Source organism: Manis javanica, chromosome 17 (genome assembly GCF_040802235.1).
Source record: "Manis javanica isolate MJ-LG chromosome 17, MJ_LKY, whole genome shotgun sequence".
Classification (NCBI taxonomy): domain Eukaryota; kingdom Metazoa; phylum Chordata; class Mammalia; order Pholidota; family Manidae; genus Manis; species Manis javanica.
This window is the reverse complement of record NC_133172.1, coordinates 52,190,730-52,216,355: the sequence shown is the minus strand read 5'-3', so window position 1 is coordinate 52,216,355 and position 25,626 is coordinate 52,190,730. Positions and strand designations below refer to the sequence as shown.

General features: G+C 41.3%; 1 protein-coding gene across 1 annotated transcript in view; it reads right to left on the bottom strand.

Annotated features, from left to right (window-relative positions):
- The window catches only part of HYDIN (HYDIN axonemal central pair apparatus protein), a 361,576-nt gene that overhangs the window by 319,100 nt on the left and 16,850 nt on the right, over positions 1-25,626 (bottom strand). Inside the window, exon 3 of the mRNA XM_073225416.1 lies at positions 20,879-20,926. The gene's annotated coding sequence lies outside the window, so the exon portion shown is untranslated. The remainder of the gene's footprint in view (positions 1-20,878; positions 20,927-25,626) is intronic.

Here is a 25,626-nt window from a genome sequence, read left to right as displayed (position 1 = left end):
GAGGCAATCCACAGATCAATTATCAATAATCAATAATCATAAACAGCTCAATCTCACTAGTAATTTGACAAATGTAAATTATAACAAAATGATAATAACCATTATTTTCCCATCAGAAACACAAAGTTTTAAAAGAATGATAATAGCAAGTATCGATGCCCATGCAGGGTGAGTACAATCTCTACAGTAAGACCCCAAATGAGTTACATCAATGGGGATGATGGGATTTCAACTATAAGCATACTATTTAGTTAAATCAAAAGACAGAAAATAACCTTTAAAGTAGATGGGTGATTGTCTTTGTCCTCCCAATCAGTGGGCTGTAGAATGAGGTGAGATGTAGTCCTGAAAATGAGAGGGTCAGTTTCATTCAACAACCCTTGGTCCCATGAAGACTGGGGGGCCATGGCAGGTATGCATGAATGGTTCCAAGGATTTATCAGCCCACCAAGCAGAGTGATGTCCAGGGGACCAACCACTCAGATGGTGACAGCCTTCTCAACATTCTCAAAGAAGAAATTCAAGTGTAAAATGAGGATTACGGCAAACTTTAGAAGCACAAAGACTTAATGGAACCGATATATTTATCCTTCTACTAATTTATGGTGACAAATAGAGTCTATAGATTAGAATTTCCTGAAATGTATTTAAATATTCCCCAAATTAAAGCTTTTCAATGGTTTGATTTCTGAATCGGGTTGCTCCCAGATTACTTAAGAGATTTTTTCCAGGGATATTTCTGACTGCGTTCAACTTAGCACTGGCTTCTGAACCTAACAGAGTAAAACATTATTCCGCTGTATTACCTAACCGAAGGCACAGATTCTGTCAACAATATTTTTTTTTCCAGCAAAACAGCTGCGCTAATACTAGACGTGAAGTAGCATTTCAATTGCTTTAAGGAGTAAGGAAAAGGAGAGTGGGGAAGAGCCATCTTGATAAAATGTGTACTGACTCAAATATTATGGAGTGAAAAGGACAAAATCCAATAGAGGCAGGGAGCAGGAAACAAACCTAAGGAAAACAGGTGACGCGCACAGGGGACAGGACACCAGGTAGCATAGGTGGTGGGTAAGAGTCACACCAACTGCCCCCTCCCCCAGCCTTGGTCATGGGGCACTTTCTGAGCACAGACTGCTCAACCGAAATGGCAGGTTAATCGTTACCGTCGCTTCACAGGACCCTTGTGGCTGTGAAATGAGACCATATAGGGAAAGTATATCTGAGGATATACTGGTCATGCATTTGATCCTCCCGGCAGTTCTGAGAAGTAACAGGGGAGGGGCGGGGGGTAAGAGTGGGGGTGTGGCACCCTATTTTCCTGGTGGGGAAATATCAAAAATGATTTGTTCAAGGCCTCATGGCTCATTAGAAGTGAGAAGCAAAGTGAACACCCCGGTCTTCTGTCCTTCAGGCCAACGCCTGCCTCTCACTACCTGTTTGTCTGGGGAATCCCAAGACAGAAATAGGAGGTTAGCTGTTTTAATGGGGGTGAGAAGAGGGCCAGGAGAGGCTGGGGAGGGGTGGGTCTGGAAAGTTTGGGGATCCCTTGGGACCTATGGCAGGAATGAGAGGAGGGGATGGCCGGGCCAGTCCCAGGCCCCTCACAATGATCACTGTGAGCACCTCCAACACTGGTGCACCCCCGACCCCATGCCAATTCTGGGCCGCATTTCCCCGCCAAGACCCAAGTCTAACTCACGCCGCAGCAGCCGAGGGGGCTCCCCACCCAGCTCCAAGCCAGCCTCACTCCTGCAGAGCTACCTGCGTCCCGGAGCTGTTACCATCCGTTGCCGCAGCAACCCCTGAGCGCAACACAGCCTAGCAAGATGCTCGATGATTGGAGGAGGCGAGCGTCCATAGCAACCGCCGGCAGCGGTGCTTGGTGGGAAAGATTTTGAATTTCAGGGATTCTTCTGACACCCTCTCTTCCCAAAGACATCCTTCTCCAGGCACCTGTCCTAGTTCTTTTAAGCTATTTCATGCATTATCTCATTTAACATTTGTTTCCCCGCGTTGCTGTGAGGGTTCTCATTTCTACAAGAATTTTTAACTTGAGGTCCGTTTACCGCTTCAGGAATCCCATTCGCTGCCTCCTCCCAACCCCTAAGTTATATGCAAAAGTTTACGCCTGTTTGCGCAGTAACATGGTCCATCACCCGAAGGGGCCAGAACGAGAACCCAAGACAGTACAAGGGCATAGCTTTTATATGCATTAAACTCTATCTTCCTTCTCAGAGAAAGCAGATAAAAATAGTGCTTCCCAGACTTCCTTTAGACTGTGGCCTCATTCAAATATTGCGACATCTCCCAAAGACATCTCCTCTTGATTTTCATTCATTCAATCAATAAATGCCTATTGACCACTAGTTACGGATCATACATCTGTCAGAGAGGCACTTTTCTACACTGGAAGGTAGGAACTCAAGACAGAGTTACTAATTTCTTAGAGCTTTCCTTATGGAGTGGGAGACAACAGATTAATAAATAAGATCATTTAAGATCGTGATAATAAACAAAATGTGGCTATATGATGGAGAGCATCTAAGGAAATGAACCCGATAGATAAGATGGTCAGGGAAATTCACACTGAGATTAGTTGAGACGCGAGAGGCACCAACCAGGAAGACAGCGACACAGGCAAAGGAAATACAAAGTTCAAAGAAATGAATTTTGGTGTTAAAGAAATAAAAGGCCAATGTGGCTGAAAAGGAGGAAGCCTGTAGGACTGTAGAAAGACACAGTCAATTGTCCTTCCCCTAGCTCTTGAAGGCCTGGCTGCTCCTCCATGTGACCTTGCTCCCCCATTCCCAGTCACACCCTGTCACATCACCCCAGTGACTTCCTTCATAGCCCCTGCTATTTTTTATTGTCTGTAAGTAAGCTCCACGAAGACAGAGACTTGTCTGCAGTGTTCAACACAGGATCCCCAGCACCTAAAATATCCAACCTCACATGGACACTAAATAAATATTTGTTGATAGCATGAATCCCCACATCATAACACTTGAAACTATGATAAATTGTAGGGACAAGACAAAGACCCCCCACCTTCATGGAATTTAAATGCCCTGGAGTAAGTGAATTACAGATTATGTGGGCAAACTAAATGTGTGTAGAATTAAAGTTCTTATGGGAAGCTGCTGAACAATTTCCTTGACAACTTCTTATTCTATTTCAAGTTCATTCAGTTCAATTCCACAAATATCGAATGCTTACTATATTCCAAGCACTGTGGTATACAGCAAGGACCAAAAGAACCCGATCTTGCCTATGGAGAGAGCTCCCAGTCTACTGCCAGGCAGTCCATTACAGTAGCCACTAGACACTTGTCACCATTGAGTACTTGGTATGTGACTGGCTCAAACTGGAATAGGGGAAACTCCAGATTGCAAAGACTTAATGCCAAACTAGAATGTAAAATATCTCATTAACAATTCTTAATATTTATTTCATATTGAAATTACAACATTTTGAAATATTGGGTTAAGAAGATTATTATTAAAATTAATTTCACTGTTTGTCATCTGAGTCCTAGAAAATGTTCGATACATATGTGGCTTGCATTATATTTCTATTGGACAGCACTGGTCTAGAAGGAGCTTAATTCTAATTGAATTTAAAAAGTGGTATCTTATTACAGATGTGAAAATAAACATTTTAGCTGAGGTACAATAGGTAGCAAACATCAAATCAAGGAACCAGACCAAGAATTTGCACAGAAAACAGCCTCCACTCTTAAGCCTTCCACACACTGAGTGTCTAAAAGGGTCAGGAGTAGGTGATTAGGGAGGATTTCTTCAGAGGGAGCTGGGCTGTGAGGCCTACCTCCTAACCTTCAGCAAAGAGTGACTCTGAGGGGACCCCTAGGTTATTTTAATATATAAGGGGGCACAGTGCGCTTGTGACGGAATCCTACCTGCAAGTGCTAAGGGGCAAGAGATGGGCAGGCTAGTCAGCAAACAGCAGAGCACAGGAAGAACTGTTTGGGAACAAAGAGTTTTGTTCCTCTTCACCCAGGATTTATCACAGTAAAAAACGTGTGGGTGTTTTCTATGGAGCAGATGTGGGCCACTCAAGAAGGGTGTGTCTGGTCATTCTGGGTACTTTCTGAGAGGGAAATCGAGTGGGACAATGGGACCTCAGCAAAGGGGAGCTGTGGGTATTGTTAAGTTCCTAAGGGCCAAGGGAAGACAACAAACCAGCCAAAAGAGAGACGTTCTAAGCCCCACTAAGAGAACGGCAGGGGCAGATGCCCTGTGAGAGGGTAAGTTTTTGAAAGACCCTTGAAAGTGCCCCGCCAAAGGAAGTGCCAGCATTCTCCCAGCAGCATCTGACAAGTAGAAACCTTCGTGCTCTCTTTTCCTCTCCTCCTTCATGCTCTAAGCCCAGAGGGGTCAGAAAACAGTTGTCCAGCTGGGGGTACGGCTGTAGAGGCTGGCAATGGACCCAAGGTGAAGACAATAGGAAAGAAAGAAGGGGAGTGTGCTTTCCTTCCCCTACAGTGGGCTTCCTCCTTGCAGCAGGGCCAAGCTAAAAAAGGAGAGAAGTCACAACTTTAAAAATTGTGATTATCACCTCAGACAGAACATTTTAGCAACGGTACTGAGACTGTATTTTGACACCCAAAAGGCTCCATTAATGTCCTGGCACCTGAGCTCACTCATGGGCAGGAAAACAATGTGCCTCACAGAGACATTTTAAAGAGAAATTAGAAGACAAAATCAAGCTGCTCTTTATGACTGCAGCCCAGTCATGCTTGGTTGATTTGAGGGTTACTAAGAAATATGAGACAGCCTATAAATGTAGGCAGAAGCGTGTGTTATTCTTGAAGTAAACAGAACAGTAGAAGGTGTATAAAGTTAAGGATTAAAATGCATATTATTACAGGGAGAAAAATAAAGTCACACAGCACCTCAGCCTCAAACGTAAGACTGGCATCCAATCTGACCGCTCCTGAGGCCTTGCTGGCACTTCTGAGAGCTGCAGCTAGTGACCAGGTCCGCTGCTTCCTCAGGTCCATCTGCAGCCGCTGCACAGTGATGGAAGCCTGATTTGTTCTCAGTGCCAGATAGATGGGCAGGCAGGCAAACACAGGGAAAACAGATGCAAAAACGAAAAAGCCGCGCATCTGAAAATGGATATCCCACTGAAGACAAATGATAGAATTAAAACATAGGTTGAATTTGGGAAGCTTTTTGTTAACTTACACTACACTTCAAGCAAAAAGGCTAACAGGAAGGACGCAGACTTCTCCATTCTTAAATGGCCTGACCCCTAAAGAACCTCACATGTGGACTAGGTAAGAGACATGGCCAGGGCCTGTTCTTTCTCAGGTGTGAGCAGATAATTGGGTCAATAAGCAGTGAAGAGTGTGAAGACAGAGCCTTCTTCAGACTTCAGAGTAGTTAAGTGGGGCAGTTGCCTGGAGGACTCCAAGCCGCCCAACCTGCCTCAGCAATCCTGGCCCAGGGACCCAGAAAGGAGGGTCAAGAGCAAGAACTTAGGGGGAAGATACCCAGAAATCAGGGACTCACCACTGTAAAGCACCTTAGAGATCAATGTGTATAAAATGCTTAGTACATAGTAATTGCTCAATACATTGGGCAGTGATTTTTTGTGCTACCACAAGATGACCCCAGGTCTGAACTCACTCTGTGTGGAGTTTGCTACTTAAACTCTCTGTGCTGCAGTTCCCACATCTATAAAACAGGAGCAACTGCTGCATAGAATCGTTGAAGATTAAATAAGATAGTAACATAAAACAAGAGCTTAATAAATGAACATTATTATTCTTATTACTATCATCACCATCCTTCAGTCCTGTCTTCTGTCTCTTCCACATCACCTCCACATAGTGGCCCAGTGATAGAGACCGAATGTTTGCATCTTTATTCAAAATCCAAAACTCACTAACCCCCAGTGTGATGGTATTAGGAGATGGGGGCCTTTGTGAGGTGATTAGATCATAGGGTGGAGCCCTCATGATTGGGATTCATGCCCTTATAAAAGAGACCCCAGGCAGCTCCTGGTGCCCTTTCACCATGTAAGGTTAGATAGGGCAAGAAGACAGTGTCCCTGAAGCAGTTTGCTTTGCTTCCTCTTGCAGGAATGCTCACTGTGCTCAAGTCAACTCAAAAAGCATATATCGAGCATTTAATGGGTGGCTTAGAATTAAAACATGAGACCCAGGAAACTTAGTTTGGAGGCAATTCTATTATCTATCAGCCTTATGTCCTGAGGCTAGCTATTTCACCTCAGCTTCTATAGCTTTTAAAGGACATGGTTCAGTCATTCAAAAAACATTATTTATGTGCTCAGCATTGTTCTATACTATAAAGCAGTGTTCTCAAACATTTTTTCATTATTGCTCCCCAAAGGAGACTTTTAGACATTTTCGTCATAATTATGCCTCCCAAATTTTAATGCCATGTATATACTATATATCTATATACTATACACTGTATAGATATGCATAGTGTATATATATACTATAATTATATATGTATATATATACACATATAGATAGAACACATATAAATCTGTGCTTTATACATAAAAAGAGTGAAATGTTTTACCCCCTCTTGAACCAGTTTTTGACTCCTGGGATAATATTGCCCCTACTGAGAATGTGCACCCTAAGGAGACAGAAAGGACAACATTTCTCTCCTAAAGCCTGAATTTCAGCATAAGAAGTTGGATTAAAAAAAAAACCAGCAGTAAAATATCAGATGCAAAAAGTGCCATGAAATAGTAAAATAGGATGTATGTTGCAGAATGACTGAGGGGATGAGCCAGAGGCCTCTCTGAAGAGGTGACCCCAATGGCAAGATGTTAGTGACAAGCAGGGACAGCTGGGCATCTGCAGGGGAGGAACAGCTAGGGCAGAGCTGGTGAGTTCAGGTGACCCCACCATTAGAGAGTCATTTCAAAGACTGGGTAATACAGCATAGAAAAAGACTTTGTTAAACAGTTAATTGCTAAATGAATGGAAAGGATTATTATGTGCAAAATGCTCTTTTAGGCATTATGGGCAGGAAATGACTAAGCTCTGGACCCTGCTGTTAAAAAGAGTTGTTTCTGAAAAACAGCTAAAGAAGGTGGATTCTGGGAAAAGGTTCAGACAACCAAAGATATCAGATATCTCAATATCTATATAGACCTAGAAGAGAGAAAAATGTTAGAAGAAAAGACACCTAACATTTCTGAATTATTAACTCCATAACTCCATGAGGTTATGCTCTTCATCTCAAATGAGGAAGTGAGGCTAAATGCTTAAGTGAACTGCCCAAAGTCACACTGGCAGCAAGTGGCAGGAGTTAGGTCTGTCTGACTTGAGCCTGGTGTCTTAGCAAAAGGACAACCCCCAGTTCCCCAGCTAGTTCTCTGTGGCACTCCATCTCTATGCCTGCCCCTCTGCTATCAGCGATTTCTGTTTACTCAATTTGTAGAATTGGACTATCTCCTGCTTGGACATCAGACTCAGCTCAGCAATTAAAAGACTAATTATAATGCTCTTACAGAGCCTAGGGATACAAACTGTCAGCACCACATTAAATACCCACTGTCTTGCTTGTAGAGAAAAGATGTATCTTACTTCATATCCAGAGGATTAGTCAATATAGACTGTGACTGTGTTAGAAGAAAATCTAAATGCAGATTTTATTCTGTTTTGGACTTCCTAAAAATGCAAATCCAAAAACTGCCAACAGGACTATGCTGCCAGTGATTAACTGTCAGGAGACCCACAGAGAAACACTTGTAAAGAGGAGACATGAGTCACTTGCTGAGTCTGGTGGCCATGAGACATAATTTAAGGAATAGTAGATGTGAACACCTAGGATCAGGGATTGGTTCATACTATGAAAGTGTCATATGGCTCTGGAACCAAATGCATGTAGTAGAGAAGACCTATGGTTTAAAAGGGGTGGAGCCGGAGCCAGTCTGTGAAAAATTCTTCCAATCACCAGGCACGTTACAGTTATAAACAAAGGGTGTGGTTCTTGTCAATACCCAAGCAAAATCAAAATTGTCTTGTTAGGAAAGTACTTGATAATGCACTGTACACAATTATGGGTGTACTATGTTTTTTTCCTTTTCTTGATGAAAGTTTCACAAAATAGAATCCCTGTGTTTACAGGGCTCAAAGGTGTAGCAGTACTACAAAGAGTGAATATGTCTGTGTGTGAGGTGACACACAGATACATATGCCACTATCAATAATAAAAACACCAATTTACATCAACCATGTGAGAGAAAAGACCAAAATATCTTTCCATTCACTCTAGAAAATGATACCACAAATAATTGTTATATGAAGGGACATAAGCAAAGATTCTGCAGACAAATGTGTAGGAGAAAATTATTACAGAAGTGTGGCAGGCAGTTAATGAATCAAAATAATGAGATTTTTATTATATACCTATATGTATATATATGTGTACATAGATATGTATATAATAGATATTCTTAGGGTCATAGCAACTACCTACACCCTGGAAGAGCATTATGATTAGTCTTTAAATTACTGAGCTGAGTCTGATGTCCTAGCAGAAGAAAGTTCAGTTCTACAAACTGAACAAATATAAATCACTGGTAGCAGAGGGACAGGCAGAGGGGATGGAGTGCCACAGTAACAACAAATCTCAAGAGTCCCTTTTCTCTTTCTGGCAAAAATGATTAAAAACTTGTTATTTTGATTTTGTGATGTGTGTGGTATTCTCCAGCTTTTTTAAAGTTATAATTTGTTAAAATACACCCTTAAAAAAGTCACTTTTGATTCTGATTTGTATTTGTAATAAAGGACTTCCAAAACTGTGTAGGCTTCAAACCCCACAAAAATTAGCACCTTGGTGGAGCTTGCAATCAAGGGGAGAAGAGGCATACAGACAAATATTAATGTGCAAAACATCACAAAATAAACTGCATTGTAATAATCTATAAAAACACTGAATAAACACAAGGGTGGTTAAGAAGGGGCAGACAGTGGTTAGCTGAAGTTGTCAGAAAACCTCCAGGGGAGGCTGAGCTTGAAGTAGCCATTGAAGGACCAGTAAAATTTTGATCCACTTATTAATATGTCCTGTGATAGATTCATCAAATATTGTACTGAATCCTTCCTCTAGAGCAGATTGGGCCAGTCACTGGAGAGGGGCCACTGACAGCTCACAGCCCCCTTCATTTATTTATTTAGCATATTCAGCAGCTGTTCATGAGCACTTCCTCCATGCCCGGCGAACAAGCAATGTGAGAGCAAGCAATTAGAGATGCCACTGTGAACAAGCAAAAGCCTGAGAAAGCAGAGGGCAGGAGGGTAAGGCTTCCGGATAAACGACCCTGTAAACAGCTCATCAGACTTATGCAAGGTGAGGACAACAATTTCTGAGATAAAATTTTACCTTAGACAATTGGGAATAAAGGCTGGAGAGTGACAGCCAGGAACTACACAGAGGAGGAAGTGGAGATGGGCTCCCACCTTGACTCAAAGGGAAGGGGATACAACAAATTTGAGTTTCTTTTCTCTTTCTGGCAAAATGAGGAAGGATTGGTGAAATGCCCAGATGACTTAGGAAAGAAGAAAGAAGTTTTGTATTTGAGTCCATATAAAAATTTGGCTCTGATAAATGTAATACCCTGTTACAGAAATGGAGGGAACTTTATCAGAACTCAACCATTCATTCAGTTAAGCACACATTTCTCTGACACCTAGGTATTTAAGACTGCATCAACTGTGTCAGATATTAAGGATGTAGAGAGGGAAATTCTCAGTTTGTTTCCCAGCTAGATTAAACAGAAAGGGTACAGCCTCTGCAATAATGACATGGGAAGGGAGCCAGAAGGAGGAAGTCATGGAGATATGATTTTTCATAAGCTGACCAGGCTGCATGTTAGAAGGAAACAAAATCATCAAATTCAAAAACATCCCATTGCCCTTGTCTTCCCATCGGACCAACCCTGAAGCTTTGGAGAGTCCATGGGTCCCTGGCCTCATTAGAAAAGCAGATGGATGTATCAGAGGGGTTATTGGCAGCCAGGGATGACCCTGATATGATTTGGTCCTAGCTGCTGACCCTCTAGAGATAGTTATGACCTTGAAAACTGAGGGCAATGACTTTTAGTGAGGAATGAACCATAAGGTGAAAATCTAAAATTATGTCAGGATCTAAGAAAAATAATCCTCCCCCATAAATGGGGGGGGGAGAAATAAAAAATAAAATAGGGCAGTAGCAATGTTACTGACCTTTTATCAAATCAAATATTGCCTATCTGCACTAATAAAGGCATGGATAATATACCAAAAGGAGTATTTCAAAATATTCTTAGCTACTCTATTCATGAGATTAAAGGTGGGAGCCTGGCGCAGGCACCTGGCTAACATACATGGGTGGATCGTGCTGTGTGTGTTTCCTGAGAGTCCAGATAAAGATGAAAATATAAAGTCTAAGTCCGCATGGATATAGAAGAATTGTATGATGTGTTCTGTCCATGTGTTCTTCCTACTTCTGACCAACTATCTTGGTCTGTTAATATCTGCACCTTGCCACCTAAAGCCTTAATAAATAGTCTTTACTTCTGCTGCTGGCAACACAGTTATCAAGAGTTGTGCCAGATTGAAGTATTCTAGGCCATGGGTAAATAGGTCGCCAAAGAACGCCAAGAAAACTCCAGTGGTTTGGTTTGTTGCAGCTTTTATCAGGTGATCTGTGGATGTTGCCTATCCCAGAAAAACAATTATTTTCCCAATCTCAGCAAATAGTTTCATTATTTAAGAGCTCAGGAAATGAAAGTGTCCAAATCAGTTGTGACTACTTTTGTATTCTCTGCCTTCTCCAATGACACGGCTTCAATGAGTTGCTAACAGCTCAATATTCCTAAGTATGCAAGGAAAGCACTAATCTTCACGATTAATTAATCCAATGACATACCCAAAGCCTTGCCTGCAAGCCCTCACGGACCCTTGGTTCCTGTTCTCTCCACTCTTGCTCCCCCATCTCTGTCAGCCCTTCTCTTCATTTGGTGTTGGGTGTAGAAATGGTCCTGGTCCGGACTGCTTACGCATTCCTCAGCAGGCTGCCTAAGGGACTTTCACAAATTCCTTACGCACTTTTAAACTTTAATAATGAAGACTGTGGACAGACATGAATTTGAAAGCCAATTTCTTTTGCTCATTAAAATTTGGGACAGCCATATTATGCAGTCCAGCCAATGGACTCATTTCACATCCTGTGACATAGACAACTAACTGGCTATCCATGCAAGAAGAATTCAATTTACATTTAAAATGCCATTCCTGGCATGGGACAAAGCTCTTGCCTCATAGAAGTTTGAAGTGGTTGAGGATTAGAAGCAAATTTTAGAAAGTGTTTGTGTTTAAAGTGGAAAAAATGAGTGGAGCAGCTAATACCTTTATTGCAGCCTTGTGAGAAACCCTGAGCCAGAAAAGACAGCTCAGCTACGCCAGGATCCTGACCCACAGAAAGTGTGCGATAACAGATGCTGTTGTCTCAAGCCACTAAAAAAGGAAAATGAGTGGAGATTGTGCTGAACATCCCCTCACACTTCTAGACAAGTGTATTTTCTCCTTACCTTCTTTTTCCCTCTCATCCTTTCTAACTATGCAGCAAGTGGACTGTTCCCATTCACACCAGACTTGAAGCCATGGGTAGCCCTTTGTACTGGCTAAAGACGACTGGAGAAGTACACATCCCCAATGAGGTACGCATATCTCACACACACACACACACACACACACACACACACACACACACACACACACACACACACACACACCATTTCATTTACTCTTCTTCTGCAGGGGAAATTACTTTAAGAAAACACCTATTTTTTTTTTGGACACAAGTAAATTCCAAAAAGACATCAAATGTAGAGTAAAGGAACTAATACTCATCATGATAAAGGAGGCTATTTTGGAGCTAGCACCAGAAGAGCTTTGAATTCCACACCAAGAAAAATATTCTACATGTGATGAAGAACCATTCTGAGATTTCTGAAGGTGAAGCTGATGTTAAAGCAATAGTTAACTAACGGTACAAGGAAGAATGAAATGCAGAGGTAAGGAAGTGGGATCTGGGGCGCTAGTTAGGGGACTATGATATTAGTTTATGGAAAAACCAGTAGAGTTGACCAGAGGCGATGTGAATGAGAGTCAAGGAAAAATACAAAGTTACTGGGGCATTAATAGAGATAGAAAATATAGAAAGGAATACAAATTTGGGGAGAGGGAAGGGTGATTATACACTCACATTTTTTAAAAGTTTGCTTATACTCTTGACATGACACGATGAAAATGACACTTCACCTCTGTGATCTCCCTCCCCCAAACCCATACCCCCAGTCTGATCATGAGGAAAACCTCAAATTCCAATACAGTACACCTGGTCAGTACTCAGTACTGTCAAGGTCATCCAAACCGGAGGAAATCGGAGGAACTGTTACAGCAGAGAGGAGCCTAAGCAACATGATGACTAAGTGTAATCTGTTGTCCTGGACGGGATCCTGGAATGGAAAAGGACAGTAGGTAAAAACTAAGGACATCTGAATAAGTGATAAACTTAAGTTAACTGTTCTAAAAATAAAATTTATTTTTTAAAAGTTTGCTTGTTAAACTTTTGATATCTGCTAACCCATCATGGAAGCTGGGGGGCACAGAGAACAAATAATTTCCTATCCAGCAATAACCCATTACATATTAGACCACATCACTGATGACTCTATCACCTCCCTACCAGCCACTTGAATGAGAAAGCCGCGATGGGGGAGAGCCACCGTGGCAAAACCCTCAGGCTAGAATTTCTGATACTAGCATTGAAATGGCAGGAAGGGGCACATGTGAATGAGACAGCAATGTGACAACACAGGGAAAGCTGGCCTGAGAAGAGTATCTTTTTTCAGTGGCCATGTTGGGTTGCAAAGACACTATGATCTTATACCTCCAACCTTTGTGCTTTTGGATTTTGTCTAATAAATGTTCACTTGGCACCTAGACAAGTTGGGTGCTGCTGGATGCCAGGGATATGAGGATGAATACTCCACAGCTCCTGCCCATAAGAAGCTCAGTCTACTCTAGACACAGGATGGCAAATAATTATAGTACATTGTTAGAACAAGGATGTTATGTGTTAAAAAGAAAAAAGAACTGTTTTGGGAGTGCTGAGGAGGGAACAATGAATTCTCCCTAGGGAGGTGGTCAGGGAGGGCAACACCAAAGGGAGAGCTTTGAACTGGGCCTTCAAAGATAAGTAAACCCCTGCCAAGATAAGTGGGAGAATTCAGCATTTGCAAAGACATGGCAACATTCAACAGCATGGTGTGCTTGTGGAAGTGGCCAGAGCTTTTGGTATGAACTTACTACCTATGGGCCATGATAAGGTCAATCAGGAGATGAAAGGCTGGAGTTAGAGAGACCAAGCAGGAGGCTATTGTAATAATTCAGCTGGAGATGATGAAATGCTATACTCAGGAGGAAATGTGAAAATGCCCCATCTCTCCTACCTTCTCATTTCTCCATCAACACATTCAAGCAAAAGTATCTTGAGTCCCCAAAGTCTTCTACTCTTGGCAATGCAGGAAGGTCCAGCATCTGTTTCTTGTGCAGCCAGGGGCTAGAGGTTGCCAGTGTTCAGACCTCCTCTCATTAGAGAACCCTGGGGAACTCCCACACACCCCTGCCATCTGCTAAGTAACTCTCCTTTTCTTCCCAGTACCGGTCCTCTCGCCTCTGGTTCTAAGAAGGGAGTTATGCTCACAGCCTGTCTGGGAAAACTTTGCCATGGCTTCAAAAGCTGCAGCAATCACAAGAAGTTGTGGTCAAGGCTATGAAAATGCATCTGCTTCTTCCTTTGAAAGTGGATGAAGACAACCTAACCGATGGCAGATACTTTGCTCAGAAGCCAGTTGATCCCATGAAACCTCAGAGATCAAATTCTCATTGTTTTTGACAATCGATATGGTTTAAAGAACTCAAGCTCTATGACAGGAGCAGTGGTTTCTGTTAAGACTTTGTCCCTGTGGGTGTGCTGAGGACAGGTACGTGGCGGTATGGTGAAGGGCACGGACTCTGGAGCACAGAGACTTGGCTTCGAATCCTGGCTTCATTACATACTAGTCATATGACCTTAGTCAATTACTTGACCTCCCTGTCTCTGTTTCCCCATTTGCAAAAATGGGCACAATAATAGTACCCACTATAAAGGGTCACTGTGAGGAATAAACATTATACTCTGGGTGAAGCATCTGTACACAGCCTGGCACATGGTAATCAGAGTTAGCTGGTAGACACCTTTTGCAAGGCAGCCCTGCACCAGCTCCACCCTGTGCCTCGGTGTGTTACATCAAAGCAGCACACAGTAAATACCTGCTGCCTGTATGGCTAGGGGCTGGGGGATAGTGGTGCATCATGGGTAAGGGCTGGAACTCAACTGCTAGGGTTTTGAATCCCAGCTACTCCACTTGCTAGCTTTGCAGTCTTAGGCAATAATGTACCCTCTCTGTGCTCAATTTTCTCATCTACAAAATAGGAGTAATAATAAGAACTGCCTCTTAGAGTTACTATGAGAAGTAAATGAGATTCATCCACAGTATTGCATGTAGATGGTGTTCATTCATTGTTGTTGCTGTATAATTTTGTGAATATTCAATGATTTATTTATCCAGTCTACTCTTGAAGGAGATTTTGTTTCCAGTTGTTGAAACACTTAACTACCACAAGTTGTGCTGCTTTGAAATTCTTGGACATATCTTTTGGTAAATGTATGTATTCAATTTCTGGGTCAAGTAGAATTTCTCAGTCACAGGGTATCAGCTTTGGTAGATACTGCTAGTTTTCCAAAGTGGTTGTTCCAATTTAAATCCCTATTAGCAGTGAATGAGAGTTCAGTTGCCCCACATACTCATCAACACTTGGTATTTTCTGCCACTTTAATTTTAGTTATTCTAGTGGGTTTGTAGCTTTACTACGTTGTAGTTTCAATTTGCATCTCCCTGGTGACTTAATAAAGTTGATCACCTTTTCACGTGTGCATTAAACACTGTGTGTGGCATATGTAAGCATGAAATAAATGCTAGCCATTATCACTGCTATTGTTCTCTGGTCACCAAAGCATGTGGGGACATGGACAGAGACTTCCGGAAGCTTCTAAACATTTTATACTCTCTTGACCTACCTTCTATCTCCCACATGTGCTTCCAGTGCTTCCCTCTTCTCCTGGTTAACTTCCCTATAAACATGTCTCGACTCTCCTAGAGCCCAGACATGCTGAGTAAGAGGAACTGAAAGGCAGGTGAGACTTGTGACCTGCACCCCGAACAGGTTCCCACCCTTGCTCAGATGTGTCAGTTTCGAGAGGAATAGAAAGAATCCTTCCTCAGAGGCCCTAGATCACCCAGAGACTCATCTATCAGACCTGTTCTCCCTCTAGCTCTTTTCTAATGAATGGCTTTGACAACTTTCTCATTATTATGGACTCTGGTCTAGAGTCAGACTTGAATCTTTAATGTTTTTCATTAGGAAAGATGCATCACTTGGTTTTTAAGATGCACATACAATTCCCCTTGCAAAGCCAGTATCCTGAGGTGTTTGTTAATGCATCAAGCCACATATGCATGAGGAAAATTCCATGATATCCCTAAAACAAGAAGATAAGCTCTACCCTCGGGTTAGCCCTACTGGTAAGCTCCAGGAGAAAAGGGAGGAAACTGCATTGTGTAATTGGGGGTGGAGCTGCATCTTACAAGATCTCGGGAAAGAAAGAAAAGGAAGGTAGCTTAGTAATTCTCAAACCACATCAAACATTTTCATCCATGACTGTATAAAATATTCTTCATTATATAATGTAATATACACAGTTTTATTCTCCAAGTAACTGAGTTAAGATTTTGTCTTCTGTTGACAAAATTTCTTGGTATATCCTCATGGACTAAAATGTGGAACCTCTGCCACTAAGGACCTTGAGAGGGAGAAATACTCTGGATAGACAAGAGAACAAATTTGCTGATTGCAACACCAATTGAAGGGAAGAGAAATAAAAAGAGGGATGCTAAGAAGCCAAAGAGATAGTTAAAAGTTGTTCAGCAGCCTATGTGCCCCCTTACGTCTTCAAGAGAGCTGCTTCACTTCATTAAATGGATAATGTGAAGTGAACTCTTTTTGCAGAAATATGTAAAAGAACTGAGCTGTACGTGCAGGTAAACTGGGGTGGAATTGGGAAAGCCTGCATATAGGAACCACAGTTGTGGTAAGAACTCTTGACTGATTCAAGCTTAGAGTAACCAATTTGTCACAGTTTATGCAGGACTTTGTCTTCTGTTGACAAAATTTCTTGGTATATCCCCATGGACTAAAGTTCACATTTTAAGGAGCCTCTCCAGCCCAAGCAAACTCTAGGCAGCTGTAAAATTGAAGATTCAAGTTTATCTAACTTTCCTAGGTCCAGGGAGGCCCCAGCTGACAACTGAATTATACATGAAATAGTACACAGACTGTCCAACTTTCGGTTTCTGAGTATGACAACTTTCCATACACATATACACAAACACACAAATCCAAAAGTATGTGCCAAAATTAATATAAATGCTTCCTGACAAGTTACATCCCCTTTCTGATCAATAATTTAAGTTTTTCATCATGGTTCACTTAAGAGCTTGCTTTCCTTTGTGCGCTGAGGAGGATCCACAGCTTCGCCTGGGCTCCTGTTTAAACCCCTACATCAGCCGCCTTTCTGTTGGAGGATATCCGTCCTGACCCTGGGCGAGGGGCAGAATAAGCAGCAGAGCAAGAGGCTCCTGCTGGACTCCTCTCGGCTCCTCTCTTCTTCCCTCTACCCACATGCACACGATATGGAAGAACTGATCTAGGGAGGACTGTGTGTTTTCAAAACCTGGGCCCGCTGATCTCCTCAGCTAAGATTAAATAAGGCTTTCAATAAATGCAACTCAGACTTTCAATTTTTATAATCTTAGAAACAAGTAGGAATCAATGTATTAAGAATGTAGTCTCATCTTAACCACTGACACAGTTCATGGTCTCCTAAATTTGGGTACAAATTCCAAACATCAGGTCAGAATTCATGCTAATGGGATTAGAATAAAAAACAAATCACCTCAATGTGTTTTAGAACAAGACACGCCTGGATTTTAATTCCAAACCTGGCAGGAAGTTGCATATGGCCTTGGTCAGATTCCCTGTGAATGAGGGGTCTGAAAGAGAGAGAGAGGATCGAAGATTTGGGCCTGAAGAACTAAAAGGATGAGCTAAGAGCCAACTGAGATGGCAAAGGCTGTAGGGAGAACAGGCTTAGGAAGAAATACCAGGAGTTCAGTATAGGATGTTCTAAGGAGAGACTTCCACACTGGAAATACATGTTTGGGGGTCACTGCCTTACAGATGGTATTTAAAGCTATAATCAGATGAGATCACCAAGGGAGTGAGCAGGCAGAGAGAGAAACATCTGTCTGTCCACGGATGTGCCACGTTAGGATGAAGTTGGCTGGCCAATAACCCCTCCACCCTCCCTCTCCTATGTCCAGTCAGTCCATCACAACAGAAGATTTGGTGCTCCCCCAGGAGAGGCCAGTAGCCGTGCAGGACAAAGATTTTAGGCTTAGAGATAAAAGGGACTCAGGCCCAACCTTGTCACTTCCTCGTCTACCTTGGGCAAATCATTTATTTCCATGAGTCTCCATTTCTTCACCTGTAAATTACCTCCCTAGAGAATATCTGTGAGTGTTAAATAATAAAAATAGTTTGTAAAATACTTTTTGCATTCTATAAGTCATTATCACTTATCTCCTTATAATCTCTGATAATTGAAAGGGGAAAATACTGTACGTACCAACTTTTTAAATACACACACCTTTTAAACATACACTTTACCCTTATCAATGATCAAAACGCACATGCCCTTGATGAAGTAATTCCAACTGCTTTACAGAGACTCACACAAGCATAAAGATAAACTTGTAAGGCACTGATAATAATAAGGAAAAATAAATATATTTATATATATATATAAATAAAATTTATATGTAGAATATACAACATAAAAAGATATCCATGATATTTATGTAAAAGAATAATAAGTTGCAAAAAAAATATACTATGATCCAATTTCTGTTTTAAACTTCTGTATATTCATATTTCACCTTTTGATACATGAATAGCAAGAAGACTAAGAGGATATGGGCTGTACTGTTGATAGCAGTCCCTGGGGTCACTCACTGTGTGCGCCTGAGGACGTCATGTCCCTATGAGGAATGTGAGTGGTGTTGCAGAGAACGACTTTCACTTTCTCTTTTGTACACTGAGATTCTTTGAAGTTTTGTAACAAATAAGATATTTTAAAGACATATCACAAACTAATCCCTGTGCCCCAAGGTCCTCAAAATGGTGGGTGCACCAGGAACCTAAAGCATACTTCCAAGTCCACAAAGAAGATCCCTGCTGGACTCCTGGTTGTATTTCAGTTCTGTAAGCCCCAGGTTTCCTTCCCACCTGTGCCTTTGGTAACGCTGTAGAAGCAGTCCTGTGATGGGAAAACACAGACCCCAAAGTAGGGCCACTTTGGGAAGGAAAAAGGAAATGCAAATGTATTCTGAAAACAGATGGTATCTGGAAGAGAAAGCGTGTTTGGCAACTAGAAGGGAAAATCACAGGGGAAGGAGAGAAAAGCAGTAAAAGAGAAACAGCCAAAGGAGGTGGTAATTAAGTGTGAAGCTGAAGATTTCCAAGGGATTTTTCAGCTTTGGCAAGAGTCAGGCCTCAGGGCAGTGCTGCTGAAGTGTGTACACATTGCTTTATATTTCTCTTCTTTATTAAAAGTATTCCACTAGAGCAGTAGCTCTGAACCATCGTATCCTGATACTACTCTGTTACCGATACTCCAAGTATTTAGGTTTTCAAATAATTTAATTTTTTTTATGGCTTAAGAGGAGCTGAAGTTAACCCTCTCACTGGCATTCTGATATGCTTCTTGGGGTGGGAGACAGAGGGTGGGTTTCTGCCGGTGTGGACGGAGTTTTGTGTGACCCACAGACTACTTGTCTCACCACCTCCCAGCACTATGGCTCTTCTTCTCTGGGCTCTGGAGCTCCCCATGGGTCAGGGGCAGGGTAGGCAAGACAACCATAATTTTGGGAGATGCCTATAACAATCAGGAGTCATGCCACCTTTCATCTCATTTATAGGATGAGCCAAAGCACACGCATCTGAAACACCCAATAACAAAGAGATTAATTGATGGATAATTTTGCACTAAATTGCCTGCTGTTGCAGCCACTCAGGATGTCAAAGAGCACCCAGGAACCATGACTGTTCCAGCAGGGAACAGCTGTGGGGGAGAGAGGCCAGCTCCCCTATCCAGTGAGGGACAAAAGTCCTTATGTCTGCATCAACCTCTCCTGCCATACCAGTGACAGTTCACAGACAGGATTATGAAGGACAGGTTTTGCATTTGTCCTAAATAACATTTTAATGTCTCGAAAACTGAACCAAAGCCAAGAGTACATTATGACATCTCAACTTACCACGTCTATCTTTGGAGTAAGATGTATACCATGTACCAAGCTGAAGCTCAGGGGTGACAAGTCTTCTCCTCCGGACATGGTCAAAACCTTTCTGGGTCTTATAAAATGAGGCTTGTGAGACAAGTTTATTTTAACAGGAGTTGTAGGATTATATAAGCTCTAGACATTGGATATAGAGGGTTGAGATTCCGGATACTTATATACCAAACTCAATTTAATAAAAAATTATATATGTGCATGCATGTATGTGTATATACATATATATGTATATATATATATATATACACACACATATGTGTATGTGCACAAATATAGAGTGTATGTGTGTATATAGATAGATAGATAGATAGATAGATAGATAGATAGATAGATATACATGGAATAGTGAATTATTTAGATAGCCATGTCCACTTATATTATCTCACTTAAACCTCTTGAAGTTAAGGGTTCACCTGTATGTCAACTGCCAATCTCTGAGTTTTTTAACATAATCAATGTGTTTACCATGCATAACAAAATTAATAAGTCCATCTACTTACCAGTTCCTATAAAATCTCCCCTATAAAAGACATGCCTCAAAATGTCTTTTTACAATTGGCTAATTTGAATCCAAATACACAGTGCACATGTTGCATTACACACACAAACGCACGCGTGCGCGCATATTTCCAGCTGTCTCCACTGGAAAGTGAGAGGGGTTGGGAGCAATGATACCCAACAGCTAGACCACCAGATCCTAGTTTCTGAATATCATTCTCCACTAAAAGGAACCAGGGAGAAGTGCTGATCCAAAGGTTAGAGCAAGGAAAGTACAAGATTTACTCGGGACATCTTGTGCCAGGAAAGTAAGGAGGTTCTCAAAAATGACAGGACATAGCGAAAGACACAAAGGCCAGACTGATGGGGCTCTGACATTACTAAACTGAGAAATCTGAGTATCAAAATAAATAATGATAGTGTAATTATTATAACCCACTGAATAAAATGAAAACCCATGAGTTTATTTATATAAGTAAATGAATAAAATGAATGTTTGTTGAAGAACAGGATATTTAAATATACTCAAAGTAGCTCCTCATAAAATACTGATTAATTACAAAGAGAAAAGAGTAACTTCACAGTGAGGAAGGCCGGTAGACCCCACCTTAATCAAGTGATCAGTGAACCCATCAATAATGGGACGAAATCAAAATCATCTTGCACCACCTGACAAGGAGGTGCAAAAGGAAGACCTCAGCTCCAGTACTGTGATATTCCTCCCGAAAATGCGTGACTTGGCTCTATTCACGAGGGAACACCAGGCAAATCCATTGGAAAGGCAGAAAACAAAATAACTGACCTGCAGTCTTCGAAAATGTCCCAGTCATGACAGTCAGAGCTGGAGGAGCTGTTCCAGAATGAAAGAGACGAAAGAATCATGAGAATTAAATGCAACACGTGATCCTGCACAGGACCCTTTTGCTATAAAGGGTGTTATGAGGACAAGTGGACATCAATGTTAATTTCCTGATTTTGATGACTGCATTATGTTTATCTAAGACAGTGTCCTTCTCTCTGGGGAGAAAAAGGTTTTTCAGGTATTCAGTATCTAGGCATGATAGGACATCAGGTCGGTAACTTACTCTCAGATGGCTTGGGGAAAAAAGTGGCTTGTTGCATCTATATTTGACTATTTTGGTAACTTCGAGATTGTTTCAATATAAGAAAAAATTATGCAAAAAGAAAAGAATGACTTTCCTCCTCGGCAATTTTTCTTTGAACACAGTTCATATAGGAAAGAATATTTGCTTGATTCTGTACCTTTATTAATTTTCATTAACATAAGTGGTTGAAAGGGGCTCATTATGAATAACAAAAGATGCTCCTCTCATCCCTATTACTCAGGAAATCCCAAGGCTTTTAGGAGCTCTGTACCAGGAACCAGGGAATATGGTCAAAAATTTTTTTTATTATTATGTCACAATATCACAATGATTAAATTTATTTCAACTTTTTCATCCCAGGAACAGACAGATCTGTGAATGTACTTATTTTATTTTTTTAACAGAAATATTTACAAGAAGTAGGTAGGTCAATTTCTAGAAGCATCTTTTCCTAAAGCTAGAGTTGGCCAATGTTGTATTGTTTATTCTAGTCTCCCAACATTCAGGTTTGATCTCCTTTCTTCTAATGTAGGGAAGGCTGACCTAAAAACCACCCACCGATGCTATAAGGAACTCATGAATTCATTAAACAAATCTTATTGAGTACCTACTATGGGCCAAACACTGTTCTTGGTACTGAAGATACAACAGTGAACACAACAGGAATAAATTCCTGGCTTTGTGGAGTCTTTTTTAAAGTGGGGAGGAATCTACCACAACAAGATAAATAAGCAAACTACAAAGTACAAGAAAAACAAAGCAGAAAAGGCCAGTGTAGAGGGACATACCATTTCAAATAAAGGATTTCAGGTGGGCCACACTAAGAAAGTGACATTTGAGCAAACATGTGAAGGAGGTAAGAGAGCAAGCCATGTGGTTTTCTACGGGAAGAGACTTCCAGGCAGAGGAAGCAGCTTGTGGGAAGATCCTGAGATGTGAATGTGCTTTGAATATTTGCGAAACAGTAAGAAGACTACTGTGGCTGGAGTGGAATGAGCAAGGGGAAGAGGGGAGAGAAGGTCAAAGAAGTAATGTGAAGGTCAGACGGGACAGAGCATCTAGGATTTGTAGGCTCTTTTAAGGACTTGGGCTTTTACTCTGAATGACAAGGGAGTTCATCTGTGATTTTTGGAAAGAGTCATGACTTTATCCAATTTATGTTGGAATGGGATTGCTCTGGCTGCTGAGTTGCACACAGAATGGAGAGACCAAGCATAGACACAGAGACCAGTTAGGAAGATATTTTAACAATCTACATGGGAGGTGATGGTGGCTGAGACAGGGTGATAGCAGTGAAGGAGGTGAAAAGTGGTCCCATGATGGATAGCTTTAAAAAGGGAGCCACAAGGATTTGCTGAAGGACCAGACATAGGAACAAAAGGAGAGAGGAGTCAAAGGTAATCCTTGGGCCTGAGCAACCTACGTGAGACTGCTGAGTAATGGCCCCTCCAAGGATGCCCACATCCTAATTCCTGGAACCTGTGAACATTAGCTTATATAGAAAATAAAACTTTGCTGGTGTGATTAAATAAAGAGTTTTGAGGTGGGAAGATTAGCCTGGCTTATCCAGGTGGGCTCAGTGTAATCAAGAATCCCCATACGAGGGAGGTGAGAGATCACACTGAGAAGCAGGAAATGTGACAGCAGAAGCGCAGGTTGAAGTGATTCAAGGATAGGGCTGTGGACCAAGGAACGCCACGGCCTCCAGAAGCTGGAAGAGGCAAGGAGGCAGACTCCCCCAAAGCCTCGGGACGAGCCCAGCCCTGCCCACTCCTTGATTTTAGACTTCTGATCTTCAGAACAAGAAAATAGTAAGTTTGTGTTGTTTTAAGCCACTAAAATTGTGGTAATTTGTTATGGAAGGAACAGGAAATTGGTACAGCGCTCTTTACGTCTGTCCTTACATGGCTTTACATCTCCAGGACCAAAAGTAATCAATGAATGTTTGCTAAGCGAATTACTAGAGGAAGAAGAGATTTTCCTCTAAGACTTCTCCCACCTGTCCCAACATGGACTCCTGACTGGGAGAATCTAGCCCTCCTCAGAGACAGGCAGACAGAAGCAGCCCAGGTGTATCTGGGGTTGTATGTTTTCCTAATTACTAAAGTTGAATGGATGTGCTAGTAATAGTCTGAAGCTCATTCTGTGCCAGCCAGTGCATCCTTAAAACACATGACAAAATACAGCCCTAATGCGCAGCTACGATGTAGAGCCACAGCGGTTAGAAGGAAGAAGGTGGACGAGGGGAATTGGCTATCTTTTATCACCAGCTTAGGCTCTTTTTTCCATTTCCTGTAACAGAGCATTCCACATCAAAAATGATTCTGTTCAAATTACAAGCAGCATTAGTAAAAGATGAGCAAAGATCATATTTTACAAGCTAGTTCCTTTATAAAAATGATTTCATGACAAATCAGAGTAATGAATGCACATATACATACTGCAAATGCACATAACTCTACCCTCCTCTTTCTATGAGACCATTATGGCCTATTCTTTAAATAAAGAGGATGACATTTTCTACATCAGCATCAATAGGGGACAGTTTTACAAATTAATAAATTCAATACACCTCATGGCTCAGTTGCTAAAGAAACAAACAACTGGAAATCTGAAAATTGGTTAGGTTTCACAAATGGCTCATTGTTCTGTGAAGGCCTGTATCTCCTTTCTGCATCCCAGTTACCTGGGCAGCTTAAATCTTACACTTAGAAAGTAAAAACTTCAAAACAGCTTTTGGTCTTTTAAGAACAAATATAAAATGGTTCTAATGCCAACTAAAAGCAATCCTTTAGAACTGAATCTCAATTCATATATGTTTGTAGACCATAGTCTATTTATGGGAAGGTGAAATAAATTATTGGGTTCATCTAAATTAGAATCAATCACTGCCCTCAGTCTAGATCTTCTATTAGATTGGCAATCCCCATTGCGTTCCCAGCTTGCCTGGTTTTGCAGCCAATGTTCCAGGGGTCCTGAGTGGCTTTGGAATCTGAGTAAATCACATACAGTAGGGGTCCACTGAGACCACCAGAAACTCAATTTATTTGTGACCTGAGACAGGCTTTTATTGCTTCTCAGATTAACAGTTAAAAATGTTTTGCTTTTCTGCCTCAGGAGTATTAGTTTGATGTATGAGGCAGGGAGATTATTAAATCTTTGGTGCCTTCCAAAGATGTAAATTAAGCCACTGCACCTCCTTAGCAACCTTCCCTGTAAGAGCTGGAGATTTATTACTAACTTGTCAATCTTGCATGCTCATTAAACAAGCCCAGCACCATGATTAATGACACCTATTTATTTAAGGGTACCTGTCATTCCAAGAGGACAGATATTACAAAGCCACCTGATTTCTTTGCAGAATTATAGCCTAAGACCTTTAAGAGGGAGGAAAGAATCACTGTCCTCTAGCGATCATTTCCATGAATATATTTGAAAGAAAGACGGCATGTACATAACTGTATGTTGTTCTTTTAGTTTTAAATGAAGCTACACTTCATTTTTAGCTTCCCTAGTCTGTTCACAGACATTACATTGGCTGATTCTGTTCATCTGGACATCTTTCAAAGACTTTGAAGAGGTCCAGTGCTAAGGGTACACGAACTCGAAACTTCTCTTTTCAATTCTGCCACTCACAACTCAACTCAAGAAGTACAATATTTATTAAGTTCCTCCTCTGGGGAAAGCAGCAAATGTGCATTTATTCATCTATTTCTTTACCAAATGGGTATTTAATGTCTTTTATTATGTACCAGTAATGGTACTAGGTGTACCATCCACCATCAAAATAGTGAACTGCCCTTGCTCCCATAGACTTTATAGCCTTGTTACCCACTGTCCCCCGTATTATGAAGAGGAGAGAATGGAAGGACAGTGAGAACCTGGATAAAAGAGAAGAAAAGTAGAGTGTATCCCTTCTAAGATAAGTTTGCACAAAAGAGACACTAAAATGGGTCAGGATTCATGAGACATCTGCAAGGGGCATTCCCTCCTCCCGGTCCAGTGTGGGTCTGTAGGACTGAACTGCATTGAAACCATGGCATTTCACCTCTTTTTTTCTCCCTGTACCCATTATATGACAGATTATCTGGCTTGCTGAATAATCACTGATGCATAGCAAGTTTTCAAATGAACTTTTAGGCATAGCTGCCTGGCCTCCAATCTGCCATAAGAAAAATTCACCCTTACCAGTTTAAATTGTAGGATAACCATCACCTTATTTTTTTTTTAAGAAATAGGTTCTTGATTATATCCTTGTCTCTCTTTTGTAAAGTTTTTATTATGAAATTGACAAAAATACAAAAAGATGAGATAATAAAATAATGAACCCCCATGAGCCAATCTCCTAGCTTCAGCAATTATCAACATTTTGTCCTTCTTGTTTTTATCAATCATATTGCTCTCTCCTTTTACCTTTTTTTATTTTTGAGTATTTTTAAGTAAA